This window comes from Pleurodeles waltl, chromosome 6 (genome assembly GCF_031143425.1).
Source record: "Pleurodeles waltl isolate 20211129_DDA chromosome 6, aPleWal1.hap1.20221129, whole genome shotgun sequence".
Lineage (NCBI taxonomy): Eukaryota > Metazoa > Chordata > Amphibia > Caudata > Salamandridae > Pleurodeles > Pleurodeles waltl.
This window is the reverse complement of record NC_090445.1, coordinates 1,398,602,922-1,398,627,790: the sequence shown is the minus strand read 5'-3', so window position 1 is coordinate 1,398,627,790 and position 24,869 is coordinate 1,398,602,922. Positions and strand designations below refer to the sequence as shown.

The window sequence follows — 24,869 nt, the reverse complement described above, 5'->3', positions numbered from 1 at the left end:
AATGTTTGTTTTTAGTTCAAGCATTGCCTTGTTATTTCCAGCCAAAGTCCTTTCAGTAACTTAATTAGTTACTAAATGTATCAAATTAAATTATGTGCAAAAAAGAGAAAGGGGGGTGGCAGTACAACACAACCCTTGAAGAGGTTAGCAGTACCTGAGCTGTCAGTTCTCTAAACTAATCTTAGAGCAGATGTAGGCTCTCTGGAATTATTTGGATTTGCTCCGACATGCTATTTGATTAAACATAAAAACTGCTTAAATGCTATACATTACAGATCATGGATCAGAAATCATTCTTTATGGGATGGGGGTGTCTCCTGTTGTGGAGAAATCCTAACTTTACGACAGAATGAACAAATCAACCTTTGGAGTGGGAGTGGGAGTAGAAACGGATCAGAGAAATCGTTCAATGAATCCAGGCCAAAACTATCAAAATAAATTACGGAGATAGGTACTGAATTCAATTAAAGGCTGTTCTTTCTTGTGCCTCCAGTGGTGTGACTTCTTGAGTTAAATGGATTTTCACAATTCCGTGATTTTCAATAATGTACGACCAAAAGCCCTAAAAGGGCATATTGCCACAATATATGAATTACTGCACACCTTTATTAAAACAAACAATTAGGATAGGACCTATGTCGAATGAGCTTTAGGTGAAGAGGTATCAGACAGAAAAAGCACACAAATAAACCAGTCCATGCATACCCTCAAATGAGGTCCAGTTTCCAAATGATTCTTTATCTTGACAGTTTCTGAAGGGGCGGGAGCGGCCCCTTTAAAAGTCTTTAGCGCGCCCGCTGCCGCTGGACGCGCTTTTTGTTGGTTGAAGGAGGCGGCCGGGGCAGGAGCCAAGCCCCCGAGCCAATTGACAGTTTCTGAAGGGGCAGGAGCGGCCCCTTTAAAAGTCTTTAGCGCGCCCGCTGCCGCGGGACGCGCTTTTTGTTGAAGGAGGCGGCCGGGGCAGGAGCCAAGCCCCCGAGCCAATTGACAGTTTTTGAAGGGGCGGGAGCGGCCCCATTAAAAGTCTTTAGCGCACCCGCTGCCGCGGAACGCGCCCGGGCAAAGCCTGGGCCAAGGGCGGGCCCGTCTGCGCCCGTCAGCGACCGGAGGAGGCCGGGCCGGGCCCCACCTCTTTATTTTACTTTTCCGTCTCCTCTCTCCCCGCATCCAGGACTGAGGAGCCTCCCGTCTTCCCCCTGGTGAGGGACTTCAAGCTGACTTTCAGTGGGGTTTGTTGGTCAACTGTTTTACTAACTCAATGTCTAAACAAGGGGCCCGCAAACATGAGGGAAAGATGGGTAGACGGAAGGGGGGAGGTCCAGAAGATAAGCATGGGTCCAACAAAACACTTGATGGTTTTTTGCAAAAAAGCTGTCGGGTATTAGAGAAGGAGATAGAGCTGGTGGAACGTCGCTTAGCTGCCCCTTCTTCTACAACCAATAGCCCAACCCCTGCAGGCCTCAACCCCAGCCCCCCCTGCTGCCAGTCTCGCAGCCTAGGCTAACCACCCCCCCCTACTTTGTTCTGTAGTACCCCCCAGGTACTCTAGGCTAAGACTCTGAGTAATCCTATTGCCCTCACAGTATCAACCTTGTTGATCCAGAGTCCTTCCAAAGGAGGGCCTTCAACTGTAGTGGATTCCAAAAGCAAGGGCAAAAGGAAACGTAGGGAGCCCGTCAAAAAAAATAAACGCTCTAGGATTTTGAGCCCCCCCCTACCCTGACCGGTCGCTAAACAATAACGAGATTAGATCTTCCTTAGAAAACGCCAAAGGCCAACAGGCAAAATACCAAATAAGGGATCTCATAAGTGAAGAGCTTACTAAGCTGCTCCTTCCCATCGCAGCTCGCCTCCAAACGATTGAGGACAAACTAGAAGGCTTAATTAAGAATCAGCTGCTAGCACTTCCTCAAACTACAGGAGCCCAATCTCTCCCTCCTCACTCTCACCCTACCCAAACCCATGCTAATGTCTACAGATCTTCTGCTCTAAGGCTTAAAAGTTTGTTCCCGCCCATAAATCAGGAAGGAAATATACCTGTTAGACCTGCCAACTTTTTAAAGAATAACCCTGTTATGATTCCAGCCCCCCTTGTAGAAGGAACTGTTTCCTCTAATACTGTTGTTAGCGAAGCTCACACAGTACATGCCTCCCCCCAATAGGCCCTTTGAAGAAGGCCCTGCCGCAAGCTAGGTCTGAACTGAGAGTGCTGCACCTCCCTCCAGAGGCCAGCCCTTATGTTCTTATTATTACTAACGTTCCTGAGCTCAAAACCAAATCCCCTGAATCTTTTATCAAACTAAAAAATAAGGTTGTACATTGGCTTCATGCAAACGCTGGGTTTGCATTTTCTATGATACCCTCGATACTAATGGTGAGAAGGGTGGGGTGGGTGGGCTCATTGGAAAAGACTGGTTCAGGGGATTGTATTGTCATCAACTTCAATTCTCCTGGTCTTGTCAACTGCTTTCTACAAATGCAAATAGACCCTATCCCTTACCAGGGGCTGTTTCCTTAAGCAGATTACAAGTGTTTTATCCACCACCCTCGACTTCTGCATACAGTAAGCTGTCTTTGGTGCACAGAGTTCCCTTTGGCCCCCACCCACAGTCAAATCCTGAAATCGCGATGCTCTCTGACCCGTCTCTCTGAGATAGATTGACTAACTGACGGATTAAGTGGAGCGGTTTTATACAGCTATGAAACTGAGCACACTGCTTACCCGGCCCCCAGTACCCCTACGCCACCTCCTCCACTGTCCTTGAGAGACCAAGTCAACAACTTGGGGCATACCCCCTCTATCAATGCAACAGATATGAACTTGTCTGGCTTAGTATGCCATGGGGAGATCAATTCACAGGGTAACAGAAAAAAGGGTTATCACTTGTTTGGGGGGAACAGTGAGGTTGCTGCCTATACCCCCCCCAAATCTCCTGACCACAGTTCTTAGCTGGAATATAGCTGGCCTGGAGAGCAAACTGCAAAGTCCTGGATGGGGCCAATTCATTGATGAACACCAGATTTGTCTATTTCAAGAAACTTGGGGACTGGGACCCAAAAACAGATTAGGTTTTAAGAGCTACTGAGTGGCAGCTCGTAAGACGCCCACTGTGAGACCTTCGGGAGGGCTATTAATATGGCTAAGCAGTTCCCTCAGGTGTAAGGTCGAACCCATAGATACGGGCTGCCCTGATCTCCAGGCTCTACTAGTTTCTAATCTTGGGGATAGATCTCTATTAATAATCAATATTTACAATAGAAGTGTAGGCAGCCTTTATGACTCTGATGCTCTTACTTCATTGGACACCCTTCTCCACAACAATATTTCTTCCCATTTCATTTTGATTGCAGGGGACTTTAATGTTTCATTCGAGCCCAACACCTTGGTCCAAGAGCTATACAAAGAAGAGGATGCCTATTGGGGCATCCCCCAGTTATCTGCACACAAAAAACCGAGACTGAATAAAACAGCGCGTCTAGTGCCTGATATTACTTTAACACACGGTCTTCGAGCTTGTAATGGGCGCTCCCGCTCTGATATTAACCTGCACCCCACCTTTAGGCGTGGAGTGCACAGGAGCCAGATTGACTACATACTCCTTGACATTCGATTGTGGGGTCACATGTTTGACATGAGGGTACATGAGCACGATGAGAGCGATCATGATCCATTGATTTTAACGACCAGAGGCCTTTTCTCCTCGCTTGAATCTCCCCACTCTAAGGCATATGTACAACAGCTCGTCTTATCAAATAACAGACGTAATATAAAATGGGACTCTGTTGTTTCATCCCCCGAACAACTCTCAATAATATATAACTTATTAGCTGATCAAATGCAACTTATGATTCCATATAATGAGGACGATGATGTTGAGGGGATATTATCAGCCCACACTGAACTGTTTGATTGTTTAAAGCTTCTCTTCACAAAAGAGATTATTAGCAATCCCAAGAAAAAGGGCTGTGCACGGTGGTTCAGTAACTCATGTAGAGAAGCTCAGCTCAACTTATTGAGATCATTAAAAGAAGACCACACAGAACTCATAAGAAAAGCTAGAAAGGATTATAAACAGGAATGTCTTAAGGCGCGCCAAAACAAATGACACTTCCAAGTTTTGGAAATTGATAGCAGATGACTGTAGCGATCTAGCCTCTTTACCCGGCTCTACAATCCTTTCTGCACTATGGGCATAGCGTTTCTGCCAATTATATGATGGTCCACCTGAAGTATCTGTTAGAACCCGCGATGTTCCAATAACTCAAGGAGCCTCCCTGATTAAATTTATCCTTGTTGAAACTAGAGCTGCAATTGATTCATTTAAATGGGGAAAGGCCCCCGGCCCTGATAAGATCCCGGGCGATCTATATAAGGCAAGACCTGATATTTGGGCACCTTATCTCAATCTAATCTGCAATGCAGTTGCAGCGGGAGGTCCTGCTCCATCTTCTTGGAATGGGGCTGAGATAGTTCCCATTTTCAAGAAAGGCTGCCCCAATAATCCTGCTAATTATCAACCGATATGTTTACTTGACAACTCCCAAAAGATCTATGCAAAACAGCTTTTGTCCCACTTAGATGAATGGATCTCGGAGTCTGAAGTTTTATCTGATTTACAAGCGGGGTTTAGACCCGCAGTTAGCACTATAAACCAAGCCCTAAGATTCCTGGCAATCAAATGGAAGAATGTAGACCTGGGGGGGGGAAATTGTATGTGATTTTTATCGACCTCAGAGCTGCTTTTGATCTGATCCCCAGGAATATGCTTTGGTTAACTCTTTCAAACATGGGGGTCCCATCTGGTCTTTTGAAACTCATCGTCAGATTACATGACAATACTTATGCACAAATCAGGTGCGGTAAGGATGGTGAACTGACAGACCGTGTAGCTATTAAAAGAGGTGTTAGACAGGGCTGTGTTCTGGCCCCCACTCTCTTTTTGCTCTATATTAACAACTGCATCCACTACCTAGAAAATTGTATTAATGACTCGCCCAAACTGGCTGGAAAGAAAACTCCTTGTCTGCTTTATGCAGACGACACTATTCTTCTAGCTAAATCACCAATAGGAATCCAAAGCTTGGTCAACCAATTCTGCGATTTCTGCAGAGACTATGGGCTGGACATCAACATCAAGAAAACAACATTTATGATCTTCAGCACCTCAAGGAAAAAACCCAGTGCTAGAATAGTAATGAACTCAATTCAGTTGGAACAAGTGGAAGAATTCGAGTATCTAGGTATCCGGCTCTCTAATACAGGTAGTTGGGAGGCAGCCATTGACAAAGGAGCACTTATCATAAGTCAAAGAGGTGGGGCTCTAGCTCGTAGAGCTAGAAAGGCATTGAGTCCCCCCCTGAATATAATTGCTGAGATTTATAATGTACAAATCCGTGCAGCTGCCTTATATGGAGCGGAACTTTGGGGCTCACATAGAAAATTGGACCCTTTACAAACCAAAGAAAATAATTTCCTTAGACAGGTTTCCAGGTTAGGAAACCCCTCTCAGGCTTGACTTAGGTATAAATAGCATCAAAAACACAGCACCCCTGAGACCCCTTTCCTACTGGATTCGCCTTTGGAAAACTACCGAACTTGAACCATTCAGGGTAGCGTTAAGAGAACTCTTAGCATCGCCCCAAGGTCCGAAGAAAATCCCATGGCTGAAGGAGATGAAAGCTGCTTGGGACAACCTAGGTTTTCCCCTTTATTGGAAATATCCTGAGATGATCCCCTCTAATGCAAGACAACTTGTCAAAAAAAGGTATTGGGGGAAAACCAATGAGGATTTACTGCACCGCAACAGGGCGGGCAGGTTAACATCAGAATTCCTCCAGCTCAAACACGAACCCCGGTCCGAGAGCTTCATGGATCTCCCTATACCTGCATATGCTCGTACTCTATTTCTCCAGCTAAGATATGGCATCCTGCCGATTAATAGCTTCACGGCTTGCTGGCCATCAAATAATTCTCTGACTGACAGATGCATATTTTGCCATCATTGCAAGGAAACAACTGAGCACATGCTGTTTTTCTGCCCCCTTTACAAGAGCCCTAGAGGGAGGTGGATTATCCCCCTCTGTAAAAACCTATTATTGCAGGACCGAGCTAACGCCACCAGAATATGTAGATACGATACTTCTTCACTGGTAGTTAGCGCAGTCTCCAAATACTTAACTGAAGCCTGTTCTATTCGTCGTCGGTACAAATCAGCTACGGGTTCCTGAATCACTTCTCTCGCATACAGAAGCTGTTTTTTACATGAAATTTACATTTTTGATGTTTAACTTTTAAATCTTTAGATACAATAGGTACTATGCCATTGAAGTGAACTCTAGCAAACTTTTATGACGTCTTTTCAGGAATCTCTTTGTTACGAACTTGAATCCCCGGATAGGAAAAGACGAGACCTTACAAGTTTATAGAGATGTTATTTTAGTCGAATTGCTATGATATTTAATTTTTTTTACAAAAATTTAATATCCAAGTATTTTTTATACAGTTTTTATTGTTTTTAAGTATGCCTAAAGTTTTAATGCTAACCAGCACATTGTCGATATTTATATGATTGCAGGTTTTATGTTCCAACAGTATTACCTACGTTCAAATGGTGCAAATTTTACTATGCAATACTTTATTATGTAAGAGTGTTCTTTTTTTTTTCTCTCTTTGTATTTTAATGGTCTAAATTTCTAGACCGAATGAATAAATAATAATAATATCCTCCATCTGCTGCAAAATCTGATGATTTTAACAGAAAAAAATTGTTTTAGCTCCAACTTTTCAAAAGTTTCTAAAAATGCAGCAACGCGTGTTCCCGCGCAGCAGAAAGCCCTTTGCAAAGGATGAATGCTCTGTTGCTTATTTCTGTATTTGGGTGTACAACCAATGCTGAGACAGTGCAAAAATGATGCTTTGGCTTTTCTTGCCCCATGATTTACTGAACCCTGCTGCATAATTTGGCTCTCCTATTCCAGTGGTCTTGCAGATATTGCATCAAAAATTATTTTAAGGCAATATCCATAATCTTATATGATGATTAAAAATTCAAAAAATAAATTTCACGTACCAGCTACATCCCCATTTCTATCTGAAAATGGTGGCAACCCTTTATACATCTATCATATGTTCCCTTTTAAATTCGACTCTCCCCTCTAATTTCTGCAAAAGGAGCAATGCCTGTTGGCATGTGAGTTTTCTCAATTTGGTTAGCAGAATACCCTGTTATTCATTATGGAAGGGGAGGGCTGGCTTTACTTCATACTTATGAACCCTTTAACATTGCCAGTCGTCGCTGTTGTCATGCAGAGCGATTAAGCCATGAAAGGGTCCTGAATGGGAGGCTGCTAAAAGAAAGGAAACACCATCTAAAAGCTGAGGCTTTATGTGAAGGGCAGGGCGTTAGGATGGCGGAGGAACACTCTGATTGCACCTGGAATACTGGCCGACAGCTTCTGCACAGCCCACACGGCACCTGACCGGAGATGGGTTGAAGTCCTTTCAGCTTTATGCTTGGTGCCACCTGACTTATGCAGCGGTTCGAACACACACATGGATATGGTAAAACACCGCTGGATAGATGTTTGGGTAGCACTCCTCTGATGCGGAACACACACACGCATTCAAGTTCAAAGCTCCAAGTCGGCAGGGGAACGGGGAATGACGTTCTGAGCTTTATTAATTTGACCAAAACAGTTCGCAAACCCTTTATTGAAAAAGCAACCGTGCCTGAATGATTATCTTGCAGCAGGCTGAAGGAGAGAAGGGGAGGGGCTTCTCTACGTGAAGTGAAAGTGGTGGCAGCTAAATATTAAACAAGTGTTTTCTCCAGTGTGCTCGGTACCTGAAAAAAATGTAAATGCAATATGTTGATTGGCAAAACTAAAGACTGCCGAGGAGCCAACAAAGGCTTCAATTGATAGAAATTGGAATGTGTCCTTTTAATCTATGGAAAGCAATAAAAAAGGGGTTGGATTAGGTACAATCAGCGTGTTACTAAAAACATAACTTTGAAAAGCACTGTAAATATTTAAACGAAATGTTTTTGCATATTTTGTGACATCCTATGTACACGGAGTACAACGTAACATATATTGTATGTAAAATATTTTTAAGCTAATGACTTACTTAGTCACAGTACTTTTTGTCACATACTTGAACCTCTTAGCACTATAAATACGCATCACTATTTCCCCAGTGCACCGACAGCAATTCAAATCAGGGACCGTCAAGTTAAACCCACAGGCATCTGCAGTGATTGCATTATCCAACCGAACTGTACTACCAGAGAAATGCATTCCCCACAAATACATTTAAGTAGCATTAATTTTCATTTCATTGCATTGTTTTTTTTTATATGCATTGATCTGTAGATGAAAGGCGAACAAAACAGTTACAGAATATTTAGTTCTTTGTAGCCATATCTCCGATCCCACCTCCAGACTCGCTGACCACACCCCCATTGTACCTAGGATCACAGTTCCCCATACTTTTCTATATGCAGTTCTTTGACCATGAAGCATGGAACATTGCACTGCAGACTTCCCGCTTTAGCCTACAGTAACTAGATGCACATTTTGTCTAACCAATATAAGCACAAATGTCCCAGCCTCACTACAGGGGTGATATTTACTAGATTGCGTTTTCCTATTTAAAATCTTCATTTCAGGACCCACGAACTGGAAATAATTTCAGTAAGAAGATGCAGGGAGAGATTAAAACTATAGCGCTTTGAAACGTGCTGTTGGTGTTTAGATTCTACATTGTATGCATTTTTCACAAATAATAAAAACAACTTTGTATTCCGCATGATTACGAGGTTTTTATACATTAAGAAGCCTTATCTCCGTTGTTGTGAATCATAAAAGAAAGAAACCACTTACCTTCCTGGTCCCCAAGTGTTTATATGCAGATATAGCGTTTGGAGGCAAGCGCGTGTCAATCTGGAAGGAGAGGTACGCTGTGGTGAACTAGTAACACGGAAGGCATCTGGTAGGCGGCGGGAGCTCTACTCGGTTAAAGAAGGATGCAGAACGCTCTGAGAGGAAGCCACCGGCCAAGCAGGACCTCTAGTGGTCACAATATTACAGCGTGTTCCAGCCTCACAGGATGCCTTTGAGCACCGAGGCCCCTGTTCGTGAGTTATGCGTTGACAGGCCAAGGCGTCACTTAAGACGGTTCCAGTCCTAAAAAATGCCTCAGTTTGTGCAGCAAAAGCATACATCTCGATAAGACGGTCTACAGGGATGAATACGGGGATGCTCGTGGACCGTAGGAAACCGCTTTCGACCTTCAGTGAAGTGGCATAATTAAGACAAAGGAAGGGCCCCTTGGAAAGAAAGAGATCCGAATGTGGGGGGCGAGGGATATTGGGGAAAGATGCAGTCTCCTGATGTTTTTTTCTGAAATCTCCCACTTTCGTGTTCAGAAGGTTGGCATGTACGCCATTAGCTGTTAGCTGCTTAAGATAAATAAGTAGCAACTATACATTTGTTGTACATAATGGAAATGTTTCAATTCGAAATGGTGAGACTGTGAATTAAACATTACTGAGGCCTGTTAAAACGGTCAGTGGTCTTCAAAGTGTTTCAGTCATTCCATTATTTTCAGTCTATGTTAGGCATGTTTCACCTCTTTCTTCACACAGCTCGTCCATCTGCATATTTTACAGCTCATTTCTGTCCTATTCAGCACCCTCTTTTCACTCTCTCCTGAATGTACTTCCTTGCATCTTCAATTCACCGCCCCAAACACACAAAGCACCCCACTCACTTGTAAGCACCCACTGCTTTTGCTTTTCATTTAATCTTGTCAGTGTTTTGACCACAGTGTACCTCTTTCATACAAATTTGCAGTCTCACAATTGCAAGCGGAACACAGGGCCATTGTTCTGTGCGCTCTGCAGAGAGGCCAACGATTGTATGACCATGCATTCTAAATACCTTGTTGACCCACCAACAGCCAATATGAAAACTTTGCACTGCTTTCAGCCTCAACTCGGGCCTTTCAATCGTGTCCCGTTCTACACCTGGAGGCAACTCGGTTCAAAGTTTGCACTATCAAAGAGTAACAAAAAAGCAACACAGTAACACAGAAAAAAACCCTCAAAAACCCAACTCCCTGGAAATAGCTAAAACTCTTGGGGAACGCAAGATTAAGTAAGCCACATGAAATATAAATGAGGACCTAAATGCTGATGTGGAGTCATTATTTTAACGTTTCTTACATTCGTAGTTCAGAAATCTATCAGTGTTTTTGACAGCAACAATTTAAGAACATTAATAAAGAGCCCAATAGAGACCCATTCCAATGTCGGTTTTTAATTACTCCCAGGTCTCAGGCCTGGAGGGACCTGGCCCACCCAAAGCCCTGGCAGTGATCTGCTGATAAGACACATAACACTGCAACAAATACAGTAATCTCATATGACACCACACTCAGATTTGAACCTGTAACTCAGAGCTTATTTTTCAGCTTGTTTTTTACTATTATTTTCTTATTCAGGCCCCCTCCTCTGCCTTGTTTTGAAACACTGGTTCCATTTAGTCTGCAGTCCCTTACTTCATAGCTTGTCCCTTCGATGTTGACCTGTTATTTTTTGTTCCATTTGTCTATCTCTGTCACGTTTGTTTTGCTTTCTCTACCTTTTATTGCTCAACCTTTGTGTTTTCTTCTATATTTATTGTATAGATAAATGTCCTCCTTTTCTAGCCCATTCCTATCCTGTAATAAATGTTGCTCTCCTGTCTTCCTTTTTAGGTGTAGCATAGCAGCGCACAAGCGCTGCTTTTCTGACGTGTTGATATGTATCGGGGTTTTAAACCACCCCCACCGCACGCCCATACCAATCACTCGTTCATGGGCTTGCCTTTCAGAAATCCTTTGTTTTCGATGCTAACTGCATTGTGTTAGTCCCTCTTTAGGGGGGTTTGTTACCACCTTGGCCATCGACCCTGTTACATGGATAATTGCACTTTTGTCTATAGCTTTGACTGTGAGCGAACTTCTTTTTCCTTTTGTCCCTCTCTTTGCGCTCACGGCGGCACTTTGAATAGGCTCGCTTATGTCAATTGTTTTATTTTTTAATTTTCAGTTTGTGTGGCAAGAAAATTCCAGTTAGGAATTTACAACGCAAATAGCACTACTCCGAGCAAACACGAGACCCATTGCATTGCAAGTGCTTGTTCTATTTGTCTGCAATTTTCTCTTTTGCTCCTTCTTTATCCCTTTCTTGCTTGTCTCATTTTACCAGATTTTTCGCCCCCACCTCTGGTGTTTCTTTCTTGCCCATGTGTTGGTAAAGTAACAAATGCAGTAGGGCATCTTCACTGACCACTTGTGAGTGTGTGAAGAAGCTTGCATTGTGCTCTGGGGATCACAGAGGCCTAAAAGGCACAGGGGACAGTGGCAGCTAGTGAACTTGGCAAGTAAACAGGGTGTAATACCTTCCCTGAAATTCATCCAGAGTGAGCAGTAGTGGCTATCATCATTGATTTTAAATGAGGTGTAATCATGCATTTTCCATTACAATTTTCATAGGAAAAAGCTAAAAGGCAATAGGTTCCGCAACAGCTCATGAACTAGTGGCCAACACGTACTAATTCTAACCCTGAATGCGGCAGTTTACTGTCTTCAATAGAAGTACTTTGTGCATATTTCAGAGATGGAAAATATACCCCACTTAATTGGTGCTAGGTATGCTTAAGTATGATCAAAGACGTGGTCGCTAGTTGTCAAATCATTGGTTGTAGATCAATGTTTTTCTTCCAATAATGGTGATTTGTAACCGTGAGCCTGCAAACGTATGCGGCTGCCCTCTCATCAGTGCTTAATTTGAAAAAAAGAGGTGCCAGTGCACTTGTCAGGCGGTCACTGTAGCTTGTACCATCCATTGCTGCTGCCACTGCAACCAATGACAGCACCAAAACAACTAATAAGTATCACGCTCCTACAAGTGTGACGATTCAGGCTGTTCCAGGCCACCAAAACCCATAAGAATGACTCGGCTGTAAGTATTAGTCATTTTTAATGTATATCGAATTGTCAAACAATTGTGCACATCTCAAAATTAGGCTCACAGCACCACCATGTGGCGAACTGCCATAAATGCCACTGTTGACAATTAAGTGCTGGTGCTGAGCACTGGTAACTATTGGCTCAAATTAAGTATTGCCTGTCATTGTGGCAGGTGAAACTGTTTTAGGCCAGACTGTACACACACACACACACACACTCCTTGGCTGTGCCAGACCATATACTCTGTATGCAGAGTTATGTGCTTGGAATGTCCCGAATATGCCCAATTTATGTCAGTTAACTTGTATTTGCCTGTTCGGTAACAGAGGCTTCATCTGAATGTAATGGTTTGCCTTGTAACTATTTACACAAATGGGTTCTGTATAGCTTCATCACACAGAAAATAAGAAGTATAAAAAAAAGGCAATTGGTGCAAAACGTTTTGACTGTAAACTGAACAAAGGAAGCACTGCTGCTTGCTTAATATCACCATACATTACAATAGCTTCCATTTAAATGCACTGTCACCTCATATTATTATTGTCTTCTTAACATAAATCTTGATAAATTGCATTCACGCGGTTGTGCAAAATGTGCAATGACTATTGTTTTTCAACTTTTTAAATTTAAAAACTGAGTGAGTACATCCGTTTTTCAGAGACAACTCATGAAACAACGAAGTGTCTGCTTTAATACCTACTGTGTAACAATTCTTTTTTCTTGAAATGTCTGTAAAGATAGCAGGCAATCCACGCAGAATTACACAAACTACAAGCACACAAATTCTCTGATTTTTAAAGTGGTTTTGGAGACGGCCAGCTGTGTGTGTAGTAAATCTATTCACCTGTCTCCGCCAGAATAATACATTATTTTTCCATCTCAGTCATGCCCTCTCCCTATTCCCGACTCTTCCTCACCCTCTGATCCTTTCTTTCGCACCCTATTTGTCTCACCTCGTCTTTTTTTCTTTTTCTTTCACCCTGCCTCCTTCTCCCTCTCTCACTCTGTTCCTCTTCAATCCAATCTTCTTTTCTCTTGCTCTCCTTCTCACCCCATGTGCATCAAAGGATACATCCAAAGTATTCTGTGAAATGAATGGCAACACCCCACTAAAATGTCATCCCTGCGCTTGAAGTAGAGTCCAAAATGCAAATTACAGAATCTCCTTCCCACAAATGGGCCAGATGGTGCACTCGCATTCTAACATGACTTAAAGATAATTTCCTCAGAGTCGGCCTCTACCCTTTCAGATCTTTGTTAATGAATTGCACAGAAATCGTTTGATCTTGCCGTCATGTTTTTTAATCCAACGGCTAACCTGCATGCCTGTTTCTGGGCAAATTTACATACGACAAGATTCGAAACACTTCTCTTACTTCCCTTAAGTTCAGCCAACCTCGTCTGATAGTGTGATAGTGCATTTTCTTTTCGCTGATCTCTTCTCCCACAAGTGAGTGAAACAGGAAATTGGATAGAGCAGCACAGGCCTGCCTCTGACACCATTGTAGCCTCTAGCTAGGGAGGAAGTTTAACACCTACCAGAAGCTGAGAGAGTTGTTGTCATCCCAACCCTGCCATTCTACTCAGATTTGAATTGGTGATGTGGGCCTTTTCTGACGCCTGCCCCTGGACATTCCTATTTAGCAGACATTGGCTGTTATGGGGTAATGCACAATACGGTCTGCTGCAGATAATACATTGTGCTTGTGTGAAGGGACGTGTCTAAATTATGCCCTCATATGCGCAATCCAGCGAATGATCTACAGAGTAATGTGTGTTTATTCTCTTTACTCTCTACAGCGCTCACATTTCAATGAATTAATTCATCACCCTGCTTTCCATCCAATCCACTAACACCAACTCCATTGACATCCTGGAACGACTAGACAACATCGGCCTCAAGCAGCTGGTCACAAGCCCCACACACAAAGGAGGACATGACGGGCAGCAACAGAATCAGATACAGCCACTCCATGGAACTCACCTGGTCTGGCCGCTCCATCGTACACTTCATCATCGCAGGACCTCCCCGCAACCCTGTCCCAACTGCCACGGCAGCCCCTTCGGCAACTCGAACAAGGGCACTCAGCACCAATGGACTGACACCCTCAGTATCTCCGAGCCCAACGTCACCACTGACCTGAACCAGGCAGTTGAGAACTTCAACACCCGGATCACTAATGCCACCAACGAAGTCTCTCCCACCAAACCTGCCAAAATGCACAGATCCATCAAACAACATAGTTGGTACACTCCGGAACTGAGTACGTTGAAACGCAGATGTAAACAACTCAAAAAAATATGGCGAACCAGCAGGAACAACACTGACCAAGCTACCTTCATGCTGGCCCTCAACAACTACCACTGCCAGCTCAAAACAGCAAACAAGAGGCCAGATCAAGACAAGCACCAACCAGACCAAGGAACTCTTCACCATTGTCAGAGAGTTCACTTGTCCGTCAGCCACCAAAAACGCGATCTGCACATCCCAGCATCCAATCGTTCACTGCTGCCGACCACCTGCTCACCACATTGGAACAACTCAGTACACCGAACACAACCACGCTAATGAACTTCATCCACTCAGGAGCACTCACAGACCCATGCCCCCACTGACTCTTCAACCTCAGAAGAGACGATATCAGCCAACAGCTCACCACTATCCTCAACATGTCCATTGCCAGAGCCACCTTTCCTGACATCTGGAAACACGCAGAGGTCAGACTCCTCCTCAAAAAACCCTCTGCAGACCCCAGAGAGATCCAGATCTACCGTCCCATCTCACTGCTCCCGTTTCACGCCAACTTCCTATAGAAGGCTATCAACCTCCAACTCACTGAACACCTGGATATAAACAACCTACTGCCCCTTTCCCAAACCTGATCGCCACAGCAGATGACATCCGCACCCTACTCGACAGAGGAAATTTAGCTGCCCTGATCCAACTCGACCTCTCCGCAGCCTTCAATGCCATCTCCCACTGCAGTCTCATCAATCGGCTGTGCCAATTCGGAATCACTAACAACACGCTTAGATGGATTGAATCCTTTCTCAAGGGGCACACATAGAGAATCCTTCTTCCTCCCTTCACCTCACAACCCAAGCACATGATTTCCAGCATTCCTCAAGGCTCATCTCTCAGCCCAACCCTCTTTATCAACTACATGACACCACTTGTAGACATTGTCAGAGCCCACAACATCAACATAGTCTCCTACACTTGTTCTCTTGCTCTTAGCGGACCCGACCACAACAAAGACCAACTTTCACACCAGTGTGAAGAACGTCTAAGCCTGGATGAAGAACAACTGCCTGAATCTCAACACAGATAAAATGGAAGTACTGATCTTTGACAGACACACCTCCCTGTAGAACGACTCCTGGTGGCCATTGGAACTTGGACCCACCCCCACTCTGACGGACCACGCCCGCAACCTTGGCATCATCCTAGACAGCGAACTCTCCATGAAACATCTGGTCAATGCTGTCTCCTCAACCTGCTTCTGCAGTCTCCGCATGCTCTGCAAAGTCTTCAAGTGGCTCCCTATCAGCACCAGGAAAACTGTGACACAGGCCCTCATAACCACTGACTGGACTACAGAAATGCACTCTATGCAGGCACTACCACCAAACTCATAAGAAGATCCAGAATGCAGCAGCCAGACCCATCCTCAACCTACCCTAGAGAGCCTACATCACCCAGCACTTGAAAGACCTCCACTGCCTCCCCATCCAGAAGAGATGAAAATTCAATCTTCTGACCCATGCCTACAAAGCCCTCAACGATCAAGGACCCGCCTACATGAATCACTACCTGAATTTCCAATTACCTCGCAAGAACATCTGCTTCGCCAATGTCGCCCTCGCACAGATACCACTAATCATCTGCTGCCACATGGGAAGACGCTTCTTCTCCCACCTCGCCATCAAATCCTGGAACACCCTTCACCTCCATCTCTGCATGTCACCCTCGCTAACCCACTTCAGGAAGGGACTTGATGCCTGGCTCTTTGACTTATACCCTCAGCACAGTGCCCGGAGACCCTTTAGGGTGATAAGCTGCGCTATACAAATTCCGCTTGATTGATATCTCCCTGTCCTTAAACATCTGAAGGACAGGCTCAGCAGAGCATTTTTGATTTTTAAAACACTTTCTAACAACAGCATGTCGCCAGTCACAAAATGCAAAATGATGGAGCCTCCCTGCAGAATGGCATGAGCGGCCCAGGTGTCTTGCATATCTCAGAGATATTTATTAGTCTTAGGCTCAATCGGGTTGCCCTCACCTCCCAAGCTGTAGTGCCTGCCATACACCCCTGCCATGGACATGAGGACATGGGGTATCTTTTGCTGGGCTTCTGTCTGCCAGCGATGTTACATGAAAGTTCTGCTTTTCTTTTTTCTCTGCTTTGGAAATCAGAGTGGCTTTACCAAGCATGTAAATGTTTCCTATACCATGCCATTGCACATATTCTGCCAGGCATGCAATGGCATGGCTTAAGGGCTGAGCCCACCCCTCCAAAACAAGGAACCATTGGCCCTACACCGCAGAGGCCCCTGTTATGTCCCTGCCTGTCATCATGCGGCACTGTTGCTGGCAAAACTGTGTTAAGCTTATTGTGCACCAAATGCAGGTCCTTGGGGGAAGGTCACCACGTATGGGGGGTGCAGCTTCAAAGCTCCTGTCAGCAAATCTCCCCTGCACGGGGATCAAAATGTTCAAGGGAGGGTCCAAAGAGGAAAACCTATCAGGCAGGTAGCCCATGCACGCATTGGCAAGAGTGTGCTACATAAAGTAACAAAGTAATGTGAATCTATTTGATTTGAAATGAGTCCGAGAAAAGCATATATGCCAATAGACCCGATTTAGGCGGGAGACACCTGATTTTTTAAAGTAAGAAATAACTTTACTGTGGTACTCTTTTGCCTGAAATCGCCTCTGCTTCCGTAGAAGTCAATGGTGGAAACACATTCTCCCAATATTTTTTTGTTAAAATCTCCCACTTTCCACTTCTAAAATGTTGGCATATATGGAAAAGAAAGGAGGAAGATGATGGCTGACAAGTAATACTTTTTAGCTGTAAAGATGGAAAAAAGGGAGAGAAGTTACACTGAAAAAAATAAATGCACAAGTGATTCTTGGATTATATATTGTGAGCTAATTAGTGCCAAAACAACATGTTGGGTGGAACGTCCTCTGTAAATTTAATCCAAAAATGACTACTTGGTGACATCAGTTTTCGATCTCGCCTATTAGACAGCATAAACTGGTTGTGAAAAACCTATTTTGAACTTACAGTGGACTTAGAGATAACCCATTGCTTACCATTCATTGCTTTTTTAAAGCATATTATTTATTGGCATAAACATAAATCATCAGTACTATTGTTCGCATAGTACATATCAAAGCACCAGGGTGAAAGAAAGATCACCAATAATATAGTATTTGTTGCGAATGGTACATGTCACTGAGATAAGTATGAAAGCGAATATCACCATAACAGGCGAATATCCTAGAATATAACTGGTATAAAAATCAGAATTTAGTGAGATCTAGCAATGGATGATACAAACAGGTCTATTGAATATAGCGAATAAACAGTAGATAAACAGTCAATCATTCCCTCCACCAAACCTGCGGCAGCACCCCCTACAAGAGAATCCAGAGATCCGTGCCATAGGTAGGCAGCCTCTCATAAGTACTCCATGAGCTCTGTCTTGTAGTGGCAATCTATAGTGGTTTACGGGAGCTGCAATTCAGTCCTGAAGCTTAAGTATTATCTCACGAGAAACCCAGTAGGGAAAGCCCACTTGAGAAACATTAAGTCAGAGACATCACCCACACTTTCATTCTCATCCCCCTGGAAGTCAGCCAGCATAGCATCCTACGCTCTCGCATATTACATGCCTCTTCCACCCTAGTGCACCTCACAGAGCAGAGCCATCCCCTCCCATGTTGCTTAGCGCAACACGTCCACCGTCCAGCCCTCAAGTCAGGGACCCTCAGCATGCTTCCATAGCATAGTGATTCTGCACTTAGCCAACACCAAGGCCAGATCGATAAACCAGCTGGTGACCCTGTATTGAGCTGGGCGAGGATAGAGGCCCAGGATGCAAAGACGGTGTGAGGGAGTCAAGGTACGGCCTGTGGGCTCTGCTATAAGGCACACCACCTACGTCTTATAATGGGTCAACTGGGAGCACCCCATTGCATGCGAATGATATCCCCTGTGGCAGTTCAGCAGTACGGGCACTCATGTGAGGTCTAAGGAAAATACACACTATCTTTCAAGAGTCGGAGGTACGCTCGATGGAGGACGTAAAAATGGATTCGTTTAAAACGAGCATTCAAGAAGATTTTAGGCGGCACTTCCCACATTTTGGTTCAGTCTCCATCCGATAGGGGTGCCCAAGGCCCCCCTCCCACCTTACCGCATAGTCCCGCAAGGGGGGACAGGCATCCTCCCGTAGGGCAGTATATAAACTCGAGACCAGGCAACAAGTATTAGACAAGTATTAGAGGTGTTGTATAGAAAGCGACTGCTATGAAAGAGCTTTGGGACTACACCGTGCGTTCCACAGTTCGTTTGTTCAGTCGCCTCCAGAATACTATATGACAGGAATTGTTCCTCCGGGATATCATATTCCCATAGGTCATCGAAGGGACGCAGTACAGCATCAGCATATCATGCGCCCACGGTATCCAACCCTGCTGCCTCCCACTCCAATAAACGACCCTCCATGTGGTTGTGTGATCAGTGCTTTTAGAGGCAAACTCGGAGAAGACAGTGATCATATCCGTGCCCAGCTAAGAACTTGCACCCAACATATCCTGAGGTCTGTTAAGTCATGGCCAGTGTCTACAGCTGCCCCCTACTCACGGGGTTTCCAGCAATCATGTTAACCCCCGGGGCATCCCTCCTCATGAACCAGCCCATGCACCACTGATGTTGGGCTTCCAAGTAGTATGAATAAAAGTCAGGGGTACTCATCCCACTGTCCTTCGTTGCTCGCTACAATTTTGCCAAAGCTACACGCTGGCGCCCCTTATTCCAGATGAGATCAATAAGGATAGAATTAAAATCTCAGAATGTGGCACGTGGTATACGTGGTATTCCTAGTGGGAATACCACAAAGGAATACAAAAGACAAGGCAACGCCAACACTTTAGCTGCAGCAATGTGGTCCTCAACTGAGAGGGGCAAGATCTTCCAAAATACCAAGCTCGCATGCAGAGCAGTCACCGCCATTCCTATATTGCCCTCTAGGAGGTCAGGCTTCTCCATAAGATCCGAACCCCAAGGTATGGCAGCACGTTTGGCTCCGAGTGCATATCACTCATGTCTGGGTGCTCCTCCCTATTGTCACAGATCGAAAACAGGCTAGTTTTCAGCTAGTTTACTCAGAGGCCATAGGCCTCCCCGGAGGCTAAGAGGAATCGTGCCACCATCTCCGGCTCCGTTCAAAGGTTGTGCAGATAAACACCATGTCATCAACATAGTGGGAAATGAAATGGGACACCCCGCAGGACCGAATACTAGTGAAAGGTAGACCACTACACACCGTCCATGCCAATGGCTCCACTACGAGGGCAAAAAGCAAGGGTGACAGTTGGCAATCTTGGCGGGTGCCACGTCCCACCATATACTGTCCCGAGATTGCGTGTCCAGTACAGATCCTGGCAACAGGGTACATATATAGTAAAAAAGGTCCAGGAAATAAACCAAGGACCCAATCCCATCTGAAGCATGACAGCACAGAGGTAGCTCCAGTCTAGGTTATTGAATGCTTTCTGCATGTCCCCGAACATGCACCCAGCCCATTCCGGCAGCTGCGGACATTCCACGAGGATCGCCTGAAGTCGTCTGACGTTAAGAGCCTTACAGAGGCCTGGTATAAACCTGGATTGGTCAGTGTGGATCAATCCAGGCATGTGGGGAAGTAAATGGTGTCCCAGCACACAGCTAAGAATCTTGTAATCAACATTTAACATTGGTAAAGGCCTGTAGGCAGTCACACCTGTGGCAGACTTTCCTGTCTTCAAGGAGGGACAATAATGGCCTTTCATAGGGTGGGGGTAGCACCTTGGTGGGGAGTGCGTGTTGGTACTGGGATGCTAAGCAAGGGGCAAGGATGTCAAGATAGGCGGCATAAAACTCCATCTGTTGGCCATCTGTTCCCAGGCCCTTCCAATGGACCATGCGCAGGACTTCAGGCCAGATCTCCCCCTCCGTTAGCCAATCAAGCCAATAAGGGGCCAGATCTGTTCCCTTCAGTGTGCTTCCTGACCACATAACCCTTGCAATCGAAACAGTGGAGATGCTTCACAAGTTCCGCCGCTCTTTTCTTCGCGTCTAGTAACTCCTGCTGCATACCCAGTCTTTCTGGGAGCAGGTACTCCAGATTTCGGAGGGTCACTTCATGGACAACAATATATTGCAATAGGGTCTTCCGGATTACTGCAGACTCTGACAAATAGCACCCCCCCACCACAATGACCATCTTGAAGGCTTCCCATTCTATAAGTGGGGAGGAAGCAGAGCCAAGCTTCTCATCAAAATAATTCTGAATGCCCTCCCTAATCGTGTTGCGAAACATGGGGTCTTCCAGACTTACTGCCTTAAGGCACCAACTAGGGATGCAGGTACATGTCCCTCTCCAGGGAGTTATGGTCAGATGTAGTTCAAGCAAGGTATTCAAGAGGATATGGCCCCGAGTATGTCCAGAGAACATAAAAAAGGAGTCCAGGTGCACAAGCAGTGCATGTATGGTTGAGTGGAAGGAATGATCCCAATCTAGCGCATGGCAATGACGCCAACCATCCATCAGGCTCCAGTGGTCCTGCCAAGCAGCAAACTTCTGGGCCAATCAAACTGTAGTGGAGTTGCGGAATGGGGACTCGGAACAATTCAAATCTGTGTTAGCCACACAGTTGAAATCCCCACTGGTGATAAGCACCTGTGGTAGCAAAGGGAACAGCACCCAGGACAGCATTTCCAAAACCAAAACTTGGTCCACATTAGGAGCTTTTACATCAACAAAGAAAATAACTTGACCACCTAGTCGCCCTGTCAAGACTGAATACTGCCCCTCCGTTTCAACTGTGCTATTGGTGAGGTCGACTGGGACACCAGGCTTCACCCATATTAACGTTTCTTGAGCAAAGACAGAGTAGGTGGTTTATACCTTTTGCCCTTGCTATCTTTTGCAGAGGGCAGCCCCCTCTTTAGCGTACAAGTGAGTTTCTTGCAGTAAAGATATATGGATCCCCCTGCATTTCAGATACACAAACACCTTATACCGCTTAACCATACTATGCAGGCTCCTGACATTCCAGGTAAGGAATTTGTAATTATGATTATCATCAACCAATCAATATTTGTATAGCACGGCACTGTGACTTCTAGGGGTATATGGGTACTGTGGGTGCGATGCCAGGTCTTGAGTTTCTTCCTGAAATCTGCTAGGGAGAGTGCTGATTGAGGGGTAGGTCCTTCCAGATCTTGCAGCAAATTAGAAGGAGTGACCCCTGCTGCATCTTCTTGGATGTGCGCACAGGCTAGTGAGGAGGAGCGCAGGTGTCTTGTGGGTATGTGGAAGTACAGTCGATGGTTGATGTAGGCCAGTCCGTGACCAAATAGAGCTTTGTAGGCGTGCGTGAGTATCTTGAACTAGCATCTCTTCTGCATGGGGAGCCAGTGAAGGTAGTCGAGCCAGCTTTAGATAAGGACCTGAGTGACTGCCTTTCTGGTGTTGACTGGGATCCATCTGACAATTCTGTGGAGCATGGGAAGGGTGTGGAAAAAGGAGGAGGTAGCTGCCTAGATTTGTTGTTTCATGGTCAGTTCACTGTCAAGGATGATGCCTAGGTTGCATGCATGGTCTGTGTGTGTGAGTGTTTGTCTGAGTTCTGCTGGCTACCAGCTGTGGTCCCATATGGAGGTGTTATTTCCAAGGATCCCTACTTCTGTCTTGTCAGAGTAGAGTTTAAGGCAGTTGTCGCTCACCAAGTTAGCTAAGTTGGTCATGGTGTCACAAAAGTTGATTCTGGTGGTGGAGGGATCATAGGTCAGCCAGAGGATGATTTGAGTGTCATCTGCGTAGAAAATTATGTTGAGGTAGTGGGATCTGATGATGTCTGCAAAGGGAGTCATGTAGGTGAACAAGGTGGGGTTGAGGGAAGAGCCTTGGCGTGCACTGCATAAGATGTGCTTGGGTTTGGAGGTGAAGGGACGCAGTCAGATGCCTTGTGTGTTTCCTGGCAGGAAGGAGGCACTCAAGTTAAGGGCGTTTTGGGGTATGCTGATGTTTTAGAGTCTGTTGTTGAAGGCGTGGTGGGAAACGGTGACAAAAGCAGCAGAGAGGTCAAGAAGGATCATGGCCACCGTCTCCCTGCGGTCAAGGAGGGTTCTGATGTTGTCTGTGTCAGCGATCAAGGTGTTCTTAGTGCTGTGGTTGGCACAAAACCCTGATTGGGAGGCGTCACATAGGTGATATTGTTACAGGTATTCAGTAAGCTGTTTGTTGATGGCCTTCTCGAGTACTTTGGCAGGGTTGGGCAGCAGGGAGATCAGTTGGGAATTTTGAGTTCACTGGGGTCTGCAGAGGGTTGCATGTTTCCAACTGTCTGGGAAGGTTGTGGAGGAAGTAGTCCGAGAAGGTGTCACAGAGTTCTTGAGAGGGGTGGATTTTGTTCGCTGTGGCTGCTGGGTTGGGGAATTCCTTGACTATGATGCAGAGCTTATTCATGTGGTTGGCTGCTGTATAAATGTGGGCTGTGATGGCTACTGTCTTGGCTTCCTTGATGCACCAGTGATAGCTGCTAATGGCTGCTTTGTGAGTGGCTCAGTCGGAGGGGTTCACAATACCATTCTCCACAGCCAATTTACTCCCTTAATTTGAAATAACCAATAAGTTCTCCTGGGATCTTTCTTTCCTCTGGCCAATCATTCACAATGAACTGTACGACGTTATTGAGTTCACAATCCTCCATTTCTACCTTCCATTTAACTTCTGTTATGACGGACTGTTCAATACCAACTAAACTGATGTTCTGTAACGTAAACTCTACCTCTCATTCTTCCTCATCTGCTTCATTGAAATTATACCCTGGTAGAGCTAGTTTGCACATGCAATCAGTATGTACATTTGTCTTTCCAGGTACATATTCTAACTGATACTGGAAACTTTGCAGTCTAGAAGACAATCTGGCTAACCTTGCAGACATTGCATGCCCTTCACCTTGAGCCATCATATGTACTAGGGGTTTGTGATCAGTTTTGATAATGAATTTCGTTCTCCATAAAAGGATCTAAAATGCTCTGCTCCCCATACACGAGCCACCAATTCCCTCTCTATCACAGAATACTTTTTTCTCAGCATCTTGTAAAGCTATTGATGCGTATGCCACAATCCATTTCTTGTTTCAATCTCTCTGCATCAACACACCACAAGTCCACAATTACTGGTGTCAAACATAACAACACATTGTTGTCCAATAATGAAAGGTTTAAGAAAGGGTGGATTCACAATTAACCCATTCAGAACATTAAAAGCTGCTTCCATGCAGTCAGTCCATTCAAACTCTGCATTTTTTTTTAAACAACTGAAAGGATCCACTCTGGCTGCATAGATAGGAATGAATTTAGCATAGAACTCAGTAAGTCCTAGAAATTCCACTAATTGGTCTTTACAGGTTCGAATGGGTGCATTAGTGATACTTTCTACATGACTATGCTTGGGTTTGATGCCCACACCACTGATAAGGTGTCCCAAATACTCCACTTTGCATTTCTTAAATTTGCATTTGTCTGATTGTATGGTGAGACCTTATGATGATAGAGCCGCTAAAACTTTCATAAAATTATCATGTTCTTCGGCATTTTTGCCAAATACAAGTATTTCATCTTGGAATACTATTGCCCCACTTAGACATTCCAGAGTTTCCTCCATTAATCTTTGAAAAACAGATGTTGCACTAGCTAGACCAAATGGCATATGACAAAACCTAAATGGACCATCTGGAGCAATGAAAGCTGTGAGGTCCTTTGATTCTTCCTCAAGACACACTTTATTGTACGCACTCGCAAGATCTTAACATGAAAACACTTGTGTCCCAGCTAAGGTGATCACCATTTCATGAAGATTAGGAAGTGGATGAGCATCTACACAAATGGTATGGATTATTAGTAAATCCACACATAGTCTCTGCTTTCACAAAAATCACAATTGGGGATACCCATGGCAATGATTCCACAGGCTCAATTATGTTCTTTTCACACGTCACGCAATATGTCTTCCAATTTTCCTCTATAAGATAATGGTACATTCCTCACCCTATGACGAGAAGGAGTGGCATTTTCACTCAATCTAAGGTGATGCTTAAACCCCTTGTAATTTACTAATTTATCACTAAAAACCTCAGGAAATTGGGTAATCTCCTCAAGGACAAGCACACTTTCTGTACTGCTGACCAAGTACATCACCAGAACATCCTGGGAGATGGTTAATCATCAATGGGCAGCATCATTAAGAACAGTTTTTAGTTCTCATTTTGCCTGTACAGATGCTTGTTGTGCATCTCAATCTTTCAAAATGGCCCCCACGATGTACATGAATAAATCTTTATTTAAATGCTTGGTTAATCAAAGCCATTGCATCATTCATACAACATACACAATCTTAATACATAATTCATGTAAAAAAACATAAACCATTTAAAAATTGTATCTATACAAACCCTAGTGCTTGTTAATAAAATTCATTACACATGTATAAAAATTCTGTTGCCATATCCATTGATAAATACAATTATAAAAACAATCATTACGTGTCTTTTAATCATACAAACCGC

General features: G+C 44.6%; 1 protein-coding gene across 1 annotated transcript in view; it reads right to left on the bottom strand.

Annotated features, from left to right (window-relative positions):
- The window catches only part of LOC138300886 (putative oxidoreductase YteT), a 1,004,722-nt gene extending 995,662 nt beyond the window's left edge, over nucleotides 1–9,060 (bottom strand). The window contains exon 1 of the mRNA XM_069240740.1: nucleotides 8,884–9,060. The gene's annotated coding sequence lies outside the window, so the exon portion shown is untranslated. The remainder of the gene's footprint in view (nucleotides 1–8,883) is intronic.
- Between the last annotated feature and the right edge of the window lie 15,809 nt (nucleotides 9,061–24,869).